Below are 12,263 nucleotides of genomic sequence, written 5' to 3' on the forward strand. Positions count from 1 at the left end.
TCTTCTTATCCATGGTTCGATGTCCGGGATGAGTTGTCTTGTCCAGCGACCCACACTGCTTTTAGTCCACCTCTCCTGCCAGGTAGTATTGACTTCATCTTTGGCCTCTTGATTTGCTCTGCCCTTCAATCTTTCGACTCTATATCTCGTGATGAGTTCTATCAGCAGTACTCCGGCGAGAACACAAAGGGCTTCATAGGACACTGTCCTATACGCGGCCACCACACCTAGGAGCCCTCTCCTATGCACCCTCGCTAACTTCTCTTGTTACACCTGATATCTATAGCGTGACTCCATGCGGGAACAGCATACATCGAGGATACTATCGTTGACACCAGCAATCTGCGTTTTGATGCTCTAGGGGCATTCTGCGTTGTCATTATTTAATGGTAAAGAGTATCTTTACCATTGCTTTAGCTTTTCTACATATGTTACTTATATGGTCAGTGTATCTATAATTCCTCTGGAAGGTAACTCCTAAGTATTTCAAACTATGCACCTTTTCTATAACTTTTCCATTGATGAAAATAGTAATAGGATCTAGTGCTCTTCTTCCAGTAAAGGCGATGCACCTACATTTTTCCAATGACAACTGCTGACCCCTAGAAATCATCTACTCATTAATGATATGAGTGGCCGCGTTCGCCCTCTCTTGGACCTCAATTACCGTCCTGCCCTCAACTAGTACCGTGAGATCATCTGCATATGCCAAAACATTCTGTGCAGGAGATCATCTATAACTAGCAACCATAGCAGCGGCCCCAAGGACCGATCCCTGTGGCACCCCACCGTGCGTCTCAAAATGAGTTCTTCCTTCCTGGGCTTCAATCAAACATCTTCTATCGGAAAGATAGTCTTCAATCTGCCTATATATATAGGAGCTCAATCCCTTTGTGGCCATTGCCCTGTTTATGTGACTCCAACTGATTGAGCCAAAGGCATTCCTTACATCAAGTGAAATCATTAATGGAATGCATCTTGTGCGCTATGTGCCTCTTCTGACTTCATTAGCCCAGTCCGAAATCCTACAGATGGCCTTCACAGTGAACCGCCCCTGCCAGAAACCATACTGGTTTGGGCTAATCCCGACTCCCTGTTCTAGTTACCGAATAATACGGCCCACCAGCATTTTTTCCATGAGTTTCCCCATGGTATTCAAGAGGCTCAGGGGTCTGTAAGTGGCGTCGTCCTCCATGGGTGCACCTTTAGGAAGGAGCACCACCCGGGGAAAACTCTTCTCTCCAAACCGTAACTGGCAACCTCTAATACTTCCCAGGGAGTCTTCTGGACTAAACCTTTGATCACCGCAGCAGGGATTCTGTACGGTCCAGGGCACTTATCATACTTAACTGGAACTGATCCAGTTAAGTATGATTTCTGAAAGTATTCTGAATGTTGTGTCTAGGAGTGAGATTCCCCTATAATTGTTAGGGTCAGATTATCCTTTTTTTGTGTAGCGGAAGGATGAGGGCTGTCGGTCCAGTGGTCTGGTAGTTCTTCTTTGATCCAGATGTTGACAAGTTGTTGATGAAGGGCAGTTTTGGCTGATCTTGCTACATGTTTCAAGATGTTTCAAATTCTTATTTTCTTCTGCAGCTGTAATTCTTCATCTTGTCCAGTGCTTGGTAGACTTCTTTTATTATGGGAGGGTTGATGTTTTCTGGTGGTGGTGTTATTGGGATGATAGGTTTGAACATTAAGAATTCTGCCAGTATTTTGCCATTCAGGAGTTTTTATTTAGCTAGGATTTTCACGTTGTCTTTTATTGTGATGGGCCAATTTACAGTTTTCATTCTTTATTAGAAGGGGTTGGAGGTTCGTATTTTTGGAGCTGGTTTTTTAAAGTTTTGTAGTAGTCTCTCGACTGTTCTTCTTCTATTGTCTCTATGGTGTGTTGTCTTTTTCTTCTTAGGGTTCGGGTAGTTTCTTTGTTTTAAGAGATTTCGGAAGAATTTTATCTGATTCTTGGGATTGACGAAATAGCAATGCCTTATGTCTTTTCTCCAACGTTTGTCACATTCACTTTTCCAGCATTGATGTTTTTTACAAGATTTTATTGGACTAATTCTTAGGCGATTTGTTTAAGGTTGTTGACTAGATCTTTGAATTTATCCTTGATTATTTTTTTGGTTGCCTTTTGGTAATTTTCATTCTTGATTAGTGGGGTAGGGTCCATTTTTCTTTAGTTTTAAGGGCTTTGTTTTATTGCTTTCTTGTGGGAGTGAATTTAAATGTAATTTTGACAATATGTGATCTGATCCTGTGTCTCACTCCTCGGAGAACTTTTACGATGTATATCTCCTAGTGGTGGGGTTTGTACATGTAGTCAAGTTTTGAGTTTTAGATGTTTCTTCTTGAATTATGTGGATTTTGAGATTAGGTTGTCGTTTCTACAGAGATGGATGAGTCTGTCTGTTTTTTTTTTTTTTTTTGATTTTGTCATTTTCTGCTGATGTGCAGTATCTTCTTTCTCTGCCTGAATGAACATTGAAGTCTCAGATTAATTATTTATCAGGGTTTTTTTGGGGATTTTTTTATTAGGTCGAGTAAATCCAAGAACCTCTCTGTTTCTTTATGGTCTTTTGGAGAGTTATTTTTTTCATTAGTGGGTTCATGGGCGTTTAATATATTATTAAACATATTATTAAATGTATAACATCATATTATTAGATGTTTTTGTGTGAGTGTTGAGATAGATTCTTAGGGATTAAGACTTGAATTCTTGTATGAAGTTATTATTGCATCACTCTACCTGGGAAGGTGATTTATATATATATATATATATATACACCTACATTTCAAACACAAAATTCTCATCGTTGGTCTGCAGGACCCATGATGAGAATTACGGTTTAAATGAATTTTAACACTTTACAAATTTACAGTAAAAATTTTTCTTGATTAAAATCTAATTAGGGAGTCTAATGTAATTTTCTTGTTTAACCAGTGCTCCATTTGAAATGTGTAGTACAGATTATTTTATTTAACATTAATTTAGAAAAATACAGTTATTAAGCAAGTAAGCTTATGAAATAAATGTGTAAGGTGTTTTTATTCTTTATTGTTTACTGTGAATTTAGTCATTCATCTATATTTGCACAAGTATGGGGTGCATAAAATGAAGTAGTAAGAAGATACCATGTACAATTTCTTTACTTCACAGAGAGAAACCCTTAGTATTGCTAGATTATTTGCTATAGTCATTGTTGCTGATTTTTTATATTGTAACCAATTCTATTGTAACCTTTTTCAAACTAGTTTTTTTTTTAAATTTCACTGTTTCATTTTTGGAATTCCAAAGCTGTCATCAGATAATATTCTGAGTGTTTAATATTATAAAGAAGATATTTTTGGGAATGTGTATTAATCTGGGAAATATTTTATTCTAACCTTAACTTTTTTATTTTTATTGATTGTAGGCTGTACAAGAGTGATGCCTAATATTTTTTTCCTTTGAAATTATATTACCATTCATTTTTAAATCTCCTTTCAGACGAGAACTAAATACTTTGGTGCACTGTTAATATTTTGAATGCCACATAATAGTGATGTGTACAAGTGACTGTGTAATGATTTTATTTTGCTTATCAACAAATATTCATGATCAGGGTGCAAAAGTAATCCAGTTTATCCTTTAAATTGTTCATTATTATTAGGTACCTAATATATAAATTGCTTCTATTTATATTCTTTTCACTCCTCAACCGCCTTTATTTCTTCTTCAGAAATAATAGGATTTACTAAGAGATTGATAAAAGTTTTAAAATTTAAGCATTTGTCCCAAGTTATTAAATTAATCCTTACCAATATAATGAACTTATATTATTTTTCTTATAAAAACATCGTCATGCTATTATTAACCCACAAAAAATGAAATTCTGTAATAAATTTAATGAACAATATTGAATTATAATACGGATAGCTCATTGCAAAGTATAGCTTATATAATCATGTGAAAAAAATTGTTATGCAACCATTGACTGTAAACTGTTCAGAAAACTGTAGAATGACTAAAACTAAATATGTTGGCATGTTTTATTAACTTTATACCTAGTAATCACCACCACACCCCATCATCATATCACTGTTTATCTGTGATTTAAATTTGACTTTGTTTCATGTAACTCAGTTTGAGAAGTGAGAATGATGCTCTTAAGGAGGATCAAAATAGACTACATGTAGAGGCTGATAAAGCTGTGAAAAATTGGGAAAATTTGGAGAAGGAGCTTGTAAATAAAAACTGTGAAATTAAGATTGACTGGGAAAACAAGTTGGCTGTATTAAAACAAGATATGGTAAGTTTGGATTACCAATATTGTTTGCATTATATATGTAATGTAGATATAGAATGCAAGTTCTGGGATTGTTGTTGTCATGAAATTTGTATTTGCTGTTATAAATAGTATAGTTCAGTCTTTTATTCTGGACATAGCTGTGCAGATCGTAAAATTACCTCCTTCACAAACCCAGTTATGGAATAAAATGCAAATGTGCTACTTCTGTTAACCTTTAACAAATACCTTAAAGCAAACTCTCTGTAACCTTGCGCAGGGGTATGTCTATAATCGAGTTGCCAAAAACAAACAGCTGAACTCTATTTGTTTCAGATTTTCCCCATGGCAAGCCTGATGTTCTTGTTTGAAAGTAATGGCTGAAAATAATACTCTGAAATATGAAAGAATACTCTTTCACATTTACACATAAACAAAAATTGATTACTTTAATTTTAAGTTTAAGATTGAGATATTATTATGTATGAATACTTATTTATCTTCTGTCAAATTACAATATATTACTAACATGACAGTTTACGGTCATTTATTGGTTACAGGTGTCATCTATTGAAAAGAAAGATACATTACTTCAGGATCTTAGCTCTGAGTGTGAATTAATGAGAAAGCAGTTGGAAATATCTGAGGCATTGAAGGCAGATCTAGAAAATGTTCAACAAAATTATCAGGTTTCGCTGTTATTGCTATAATAATTCTATATTTTTATTTTAATTAAATAACTGGTAATAGTGTTGTCACCTGACATTATTATTTTATCTTTATAAAATTAATTTTTTTAAGGCATCTGCTTCCTATCATGCTTTTACCTGCTTTGTCACTGTACTTGTAACAGTGTACTTGACACTGTACTTGTCTAATGACAATTCATTAGTAGTAGAAATCTTCATTTCAATTAGTAGTTCAGAGCTTTTCAATGGACAATCATAATTTTTTTTGGTTGGCAAACAAATAACATCCAGCTCATAACATTGTTTACAAAATTTTTCTTATATATTAATGATGTAAACACTTGTTTCATTTTATATATCCTTAATAAACACGTTTATGAAAACATGGGGTGGTATATTATGTGATCTTAATAAGAAATTAAATTGCATCACGTATAATCTTATGATGTTCTGCAACATGCCAATAAGTAAACATGGTAATTGAATGATGTGCAATAAAGTAAGTATATTATAATTTCCAAAGCTTCATTCAGTGAACACATCACTGACACATCATTGACATGTTAGTGATATGTAGAACTGCCATTGATTAAATTTAATTCATAAAAAATAAATCCAATACTGTTGTCAAATAATTTTTGGCTGGGATAAAATTTATTAAAATCTTGTTTTGAGGATCAATACAAAATTTGTTTTTATGAAAACTATAAAGATACTTAAGATATTTCTAGCAGAGGATCAGAAACATTCATTTTTAAACGATAGTTTTTAACCAGAGCATCAAATATAACTGACAGTGTGCACAGGAAAAATTACTCTAATAAATGAAAAGGGAAATATTCCAGTGTACAAAAAAATTTTGAACAGTATGTGGAAGTAATCAAAGTCAGTTGGTATGGTAAATTGCAGCATATCCATCTTAATGGTGGAGAAAGAAGTCCATTGATGCTTTGCAAATTATAAAAATGGCTTCTATTATTTGATTAGCTATTTACTTAACTGAATCTTTAAATCATAAATCTAGAGAAAAATGTGTTAATAGATATTATATTTTTTGTTACAGCATGAAAAAACAATTGCTGAGAATTTAAGAGCTGAGATTCAAGAGTTGGAAAATTTACATTCCTCAAACCTGACTGTTATATCTAAACTCGGTGAAAGAAATTCTACGTTAACTCAAAACTTAGAAGCATTGAAATCTGAGTTGTCTGTTAGCGATAACAAAATAGAAAAATTGGAGGAAGTTATTGCTAGTTATAAAAATGAATTAATTAGTTTAAATGCAAAGTTATTATCAAATGAAAACAGAATAGAGGAACTTGTTTTAATTGATGAAGAGTATAATGTTCTTCTAGAATCCCACAAAAAATGTAATGAGATTAAAGTTAAATTAATAACTCTTAATGAAACACATGCCCAACTGCTTGTTGATAATGAATTGTACGTATTGTTTTTATTTTTTTATTAATAAGATCTAATACTATATGTTTTGGTTGAATAAGGTCTAAATGTGTAAAGCAAATCTGTTTTTTTTGCGATAACGAATAGTTGTTTCCTGCTGTTAACTTTGCTCATGTGTTGGCCCACTGTCTGTTTTGGTCTCTTCCAATTTTTTATGTCTCTTCCAAGAATTTTCAATATTTCACAAATGTATCAGCATTCACAGTGGTCTGTCCCATGGTCAGTAAATTCACCAAGCAAGACACCATTTTTTTTCTTAAAGAAACATTAGCAGTAAGCTTCTTTTTTCAACATTCTTGTTTGAACTTTGGTCAATGAGATAATAAATGCTGCAATTGCATTTACTGCTTCTTTGTTTCATCTTTCAGATAAGCATTCCCAGTAACAACGTATCTTACAAATTCCTTCCTTTACCTTCATTTTCGTAACACAGCAAGGTGCGTTTCCTTGGAATACATAAGTTACCATCTTCAGCAATCTTTTTATAGCCCAACCTTTTCAGGAAAAGGTTTATAAATCAAAGATTGTGAATCATCAAAAACAATTGTGGTGTGGTGAAGAACTAATTTTCTCAGATTTTTCATCAGTTTTTTTCAGTTAAATTGTCAGCTATTACAAACACCCAGATGTGAAAGTTTGTCCTTCTCAAAGTGCATTTGTGTCTTGTTTACTGTCATTCATAATATTTGACCTGTAAACATTTGTTTTAATTTCAGTTGCAGAGTTGTTTTTTATCATCAAAAATCACATTATTCCTTGTATTTCACTCTTGGTGGGTTGATGAATTGTAGTCATTACAAATGAATGAATATAAAAAACTAACTACAAATGACTGACTGTTGTTAATGGTTGATTGATTTAAATAATAGTTCTATGTGAGCTATTCAAAACAATCTTTACTTAAAGGACACATCTTTTAATTAAAAGATTATTTAAATGAATTTTAGTGAATGTAATAAATAACTTAGATTTAAAACAATGTTATTATAAAATATCCATATAAGCAAAATTTAGGTACCCTGCACCATTAACAATAAAGCAGTTTTTTTCTTAAATGAATGTGACTGGCTTTGTACAAATGTGATAGAAATGTTTAGTGTTTATGCAATATAACACTATGAGCTCAAACAAATTTTAAAACAAAAAAATTATTGTAGCTCTATCACACAAGAACTTACTGATGAATATGTATACTGAAAGTATGGGACATCATTATGTAAGAACACCTCTTTAACCTTGTTAAAATGGTTTCTAATTTACTCACTTAGTCATTAACCTCTAGACTAATCATCTGAAGAGGAGTTAGATTTTTAATGTTCATGTAATCCTGTATGATTTTCAAGGTACCAAGTACCCGTTAAATAGCCATCTTCATAAAACATTAATTAGATGTAACAGGGACTCCAAATAACCATGTTTTGTTACAAAAATCTTTTCCTAACATGAAGTGCAGTATTACACCTTGTACAGACTACTTGTGAATCTGTTTATCAGATTCACAATTAGGGTAATTCTATTTTTGCTCTGTTACATATTAAATAAAACATACTATAATTGTATAAAGCTGAAGTAACTTTACTTAGTCATTAATAGATTGAAATTATTTTTGTTATTTTCAAGGATTTTAATGTCAATTTTGTGTACTTTTATTTCATTTTCTATTATTTGGTAATTAATTTTATTTTTGTAATTTAGTGTAAGGTATGAAAACAGTGTCATAAAACAAGATCTTCATACACTCCGTGTAGATTTTCAAGAAGCCACCAAAAATTGGGCAAATTTGAAAAAGGAACTTATAAAAGATAACAATGAAAATAAGATTGATTTTGAAAAGAAGTTGGCAGAGTTAAATCAGGAAATGGTAAGTTTAAATTATCAGCAATGTTGGAAATAATTTTTTTCTTATCAATCTAATTGGTATTCGTTTTCATGGTTTATTGACAACTAAACACCGTACAGTTTTTTATGTAATCTCATTAATATGAATGACTGATTTAAAAGAAGTTAATATCACTTGCGTCATTCCAAATAATGGATTAACATTGAAAATGGAAATAAAATTCTTCATTTGACAGTCGGACTCAATGATATGAAAGCTACCCATACAGAATTTGACTATCATTCAAATTCAGCAAAATTAACAAAGTAAAATATATTGTCATCAGTGAATGGCACAGAACAAAGGGTTAAAAATATGTGGGGGTTATAGGACATTTTTAATGCTGATTAAAAATTTTTAATGCTGATGTTCAGCATTTAAAGCAATAGGATGTTTCACTAGTACTGCAGTATTGCAGTCTGCCACCTACATGTAGTAAGCCTGAATTATCCAGAAATGGATCAAAAGATATAAATTTGCTTTCTTTTTAAGATTATTTAATTCATCACTAAAATGAATGTGTTGTGATTGTTCAATAAAAAAGGTAAGAGTTTGGTTTTAGTTCCTGAGTAGTTAAAGAATCAGAAATTCATTCTGATTGTTTTGATTTGGCATTATAAATAAATCTAATTAAAAGTGCGATTTAAAGTATGTAGTTTTATGTAATCAAAAACAGTAGATACGAATGATGTTGTAATATGATTGTGTTTTTCTATTCAGTACTTATGAGTATTAAAAGTAATGTCAATTTCTTTGACAACCAGTGAGGACTATGCCACAAAAGTGACATACTAATTTATTAACTTAATAACAATAATTAATTTATTAACTGGTAAACAACCTCTTGACAATACGTCGGCTGGATTATCAGAGGATTTGATGTAATGCCACTTAGCGTTTGTGGTAATTTGTTGAATTTCAGAAATCCTATTGTTGATGAATACTTTCCATGTAGATGGTTGTCCATGAATCCAATGTAGAACTATCGTAGAATCAGTGTATAAAGGATTTCGTCAAATTGTATGTTTAAGGCATTGATTACACTGGTAAACATAATTTTTATTTCCTAACATGCGATTCATGATTTTAATCAATTCATGATTCAGGAAGCATGTTTTTTGATGCTGAAAAAGAATATGAACTCAAAATCTTTGTCACCCACCATTTTTTAAAAAAATTTTAAATTTTAATTAAAGAATTTTTTCAGTTTTCAATGTATAGTTAGCATTTTAAGCTCCTACATTGTATTTTGTTAGCTCATTTTTTATTGCTTAACTTTGTTAACATAATTTGTAAGCTATAAATAAACAATACTATACAAAGAATTAAATCATATCATAGTCACATATTATGACATCATATCTAATACTGAAGAGTGAGCCTTCATGAGCAAGATTAATAATGTCTGTGCAGGTCAAAACATAGCTGAAAACACAGCTGTGTTATTATTATCAGTCTTATTGCTGTCTTAAGTTTATAAACAGTGCAGTTTCATAATGCCTCGAAATTATGTAAATGATGTGGATGCCTTTTGTTATGTATTTGGTGAGTTTACTGTAAAATCAAATAGAAAAAACATTACACTATTAATTAAAAAAGCATATGATTTGTACTTTCAGTGTTAACACTGGTGATCAGGAAAAGATGTGGGCTCCTCATATAGTATGTACTAATTGCTCTGTTTATTTAAGAGGGTGGCTGAAAGGTACGTGGAAGGCTTCGCCATTTGGTGTACCTATGGTTTGGAGTGAACTAATCATGTAACTGATTTTTACTTTTGTTTAACAAGTGTGTCTGGAATTTCTAAAAAATCTAAACATACTGTAAATTATCCTTCATTGCAATCTGGAATCAGGGCTGTACCTCACAGTGAAATTATTTCAGTTCCTGAGCCACCTTGTGAATGTATGTTTTGAAAGCAGCGATGAAGAATCAGGCAGTACTGAAGAAAAGACAATGATTCTGATTTTGAATTATCTTCCAATAAACCACATCTTTTATCACAAGATGAATTAAATGACTTTAAGGATTTCAATTTATCAAAAAATCAAGCTTAACTCAAAAAATCAACGCAAGGTTGGAATTTACTTCAAAAAATACAAAACTTTCAGTCTTTCAAAGCTGACAAAAAGAACCTTCTCAGTACTTTATTGATGAAAATAATTTGGTTTATTGCACAAATATTGATGAGATTATGTTTATTCAAGTAAAAGTGGTTCTACTACACAATGGTAACAAATATCCTTTGATATTTGTTATCCTTTATATTTTTACCAATTGCTGATGGTAATCATTTGAAAGAGACATACAATGTGATGAAAGATGTTCTTAAAGAAATAAATTATAAAAATCATTGCTGGAACATATGTGTCAATTTGAAAGTTATAGCTATTTTGTTAGGCATGCAGTTAGACTATTTTGTTAGGCATGCTATTTTGGGTCAGCCAAGCTAGGTATAAACAATTATGTTATCAAAGAGTGGAGGAAACGAGACAAATTAACTCCAAATGGGAAAAATATTACATTATTCATGAGCTCTTACTTGAACCCAAAAAAATAATTTTACCCCCTCTCCATATCAAGCTAGGACTAATGAAAAATTTTGTAAAAGCAACAAAGAAGGATAGTTCTGGATTTTTATACATCAGGCAGAAATTTTCAAATGTAAGTGAAGGAAAAATTAAAGAAGGAATATTTGTTGGTCCTGAAATAAGAGAGTTGTTCAAAGATGATGTATTGACTCATTGTAGAAAAGTACTAATACTATTATTAAAAGTACTATTATTATTAGTAATAATAATGTAGAAAGTGCAGCTTGGGCTTCATTTAAAGATGTTTGCAAAACTTTTTTCAGCAAACAAAAATCCAACAATTACGATATTAAACTTTTTACTTCATACAAAGCTATGGGATGTAATGTCTTTGAAAGTAAATTTCCTCCACTCACATGGAGACATAAGTGATTAACACAGTGAACGTTTCCACCAAGACATTTCGGTGATGGAAAAAAATTGAAACTAACATGCTAGCCAATTACTGTGTAACATTAATTCAGGATGTGCCTGAGGCTATTTATTAAAGAAAAGTCAGCAAAATTATTCTAACATAGGTATGGCCATGCAAAATTATAAATTTTACAGATTTTATCTGTATTTTTCCTTTTTTTTTTTTTGAAGCGTAATTTATTTAAAACTAAGTAAGGAAAAATTGTATTTGCAGATCTGTAATGTATGCAACAAAGCAATTCAAGAAATGGTTTCACACTTAGAGAAACATTAAAAAATTTTTTTTTTTTGTCTATCAGTGTTACCTTAAATAATAAATGACTAAAATAGTAAAGTACCACAAAGTTCAAGTCTTGGAAGTGTAATTTTTTTTCAGGGTGCCAATTTTGACATAGAACAAAGTAATTTAGAAGAAATTGTAATATTAATGTATACAATTTTTATGTAAATACAAGAGCCATAGCCCTTGATGGAGCTATCGGAAAATCCATGTATTTGAAAGAATTAATTCTATCAATATTGGGTTTGATGGAACGACTTATTTTAATGGATTCAGTTAAATGCAGCTGGTTGTATAAATTGAGCCATTGTGTTAGTAATGTATTGATGGTAATGTTTGGTCCTAATTAATTTCAAGTTGCCACAATAATTGCATAAAATGTTTAGGTGAGAAAACAATAGGACCAATGAGTCCTAAAGGATCAAGTTCACCTGCTAAGATTGAGAGAATATTTCTTTTAGTGTATTTTTTAGAACCAATGGAATGAGTAGTTTGGAGAAGTAATTTGACTTGAGGTATTATACCATAGAACTCCTAACGTACGGAAGTTCTGTTTTTGATTTGAAGGAATAGAAGTATTGTGCTCATGTGTAGAAATGATGTTATTGGAAAACCATTTATGGAGAGGAAAACCATATTGTTGAATTAATTTAGCGATATCAATTTTTAACTGAATAA

Source organism: Lycorma delicatula, chromosome 1, assembly GCF_047948215.1.
Source record: "Lycorma delicatula isolate Av1 chromosome 1, ASM4794821v1, whole genome shotgun sequence".
Classification (NCBI taxonomy): domain Eukaryota; kingdom Metazoa; phylum Arthropoda; class Insecta; order Hemiptera; family Fulgoridae; genus Lycorma; species Lycorma delicatula.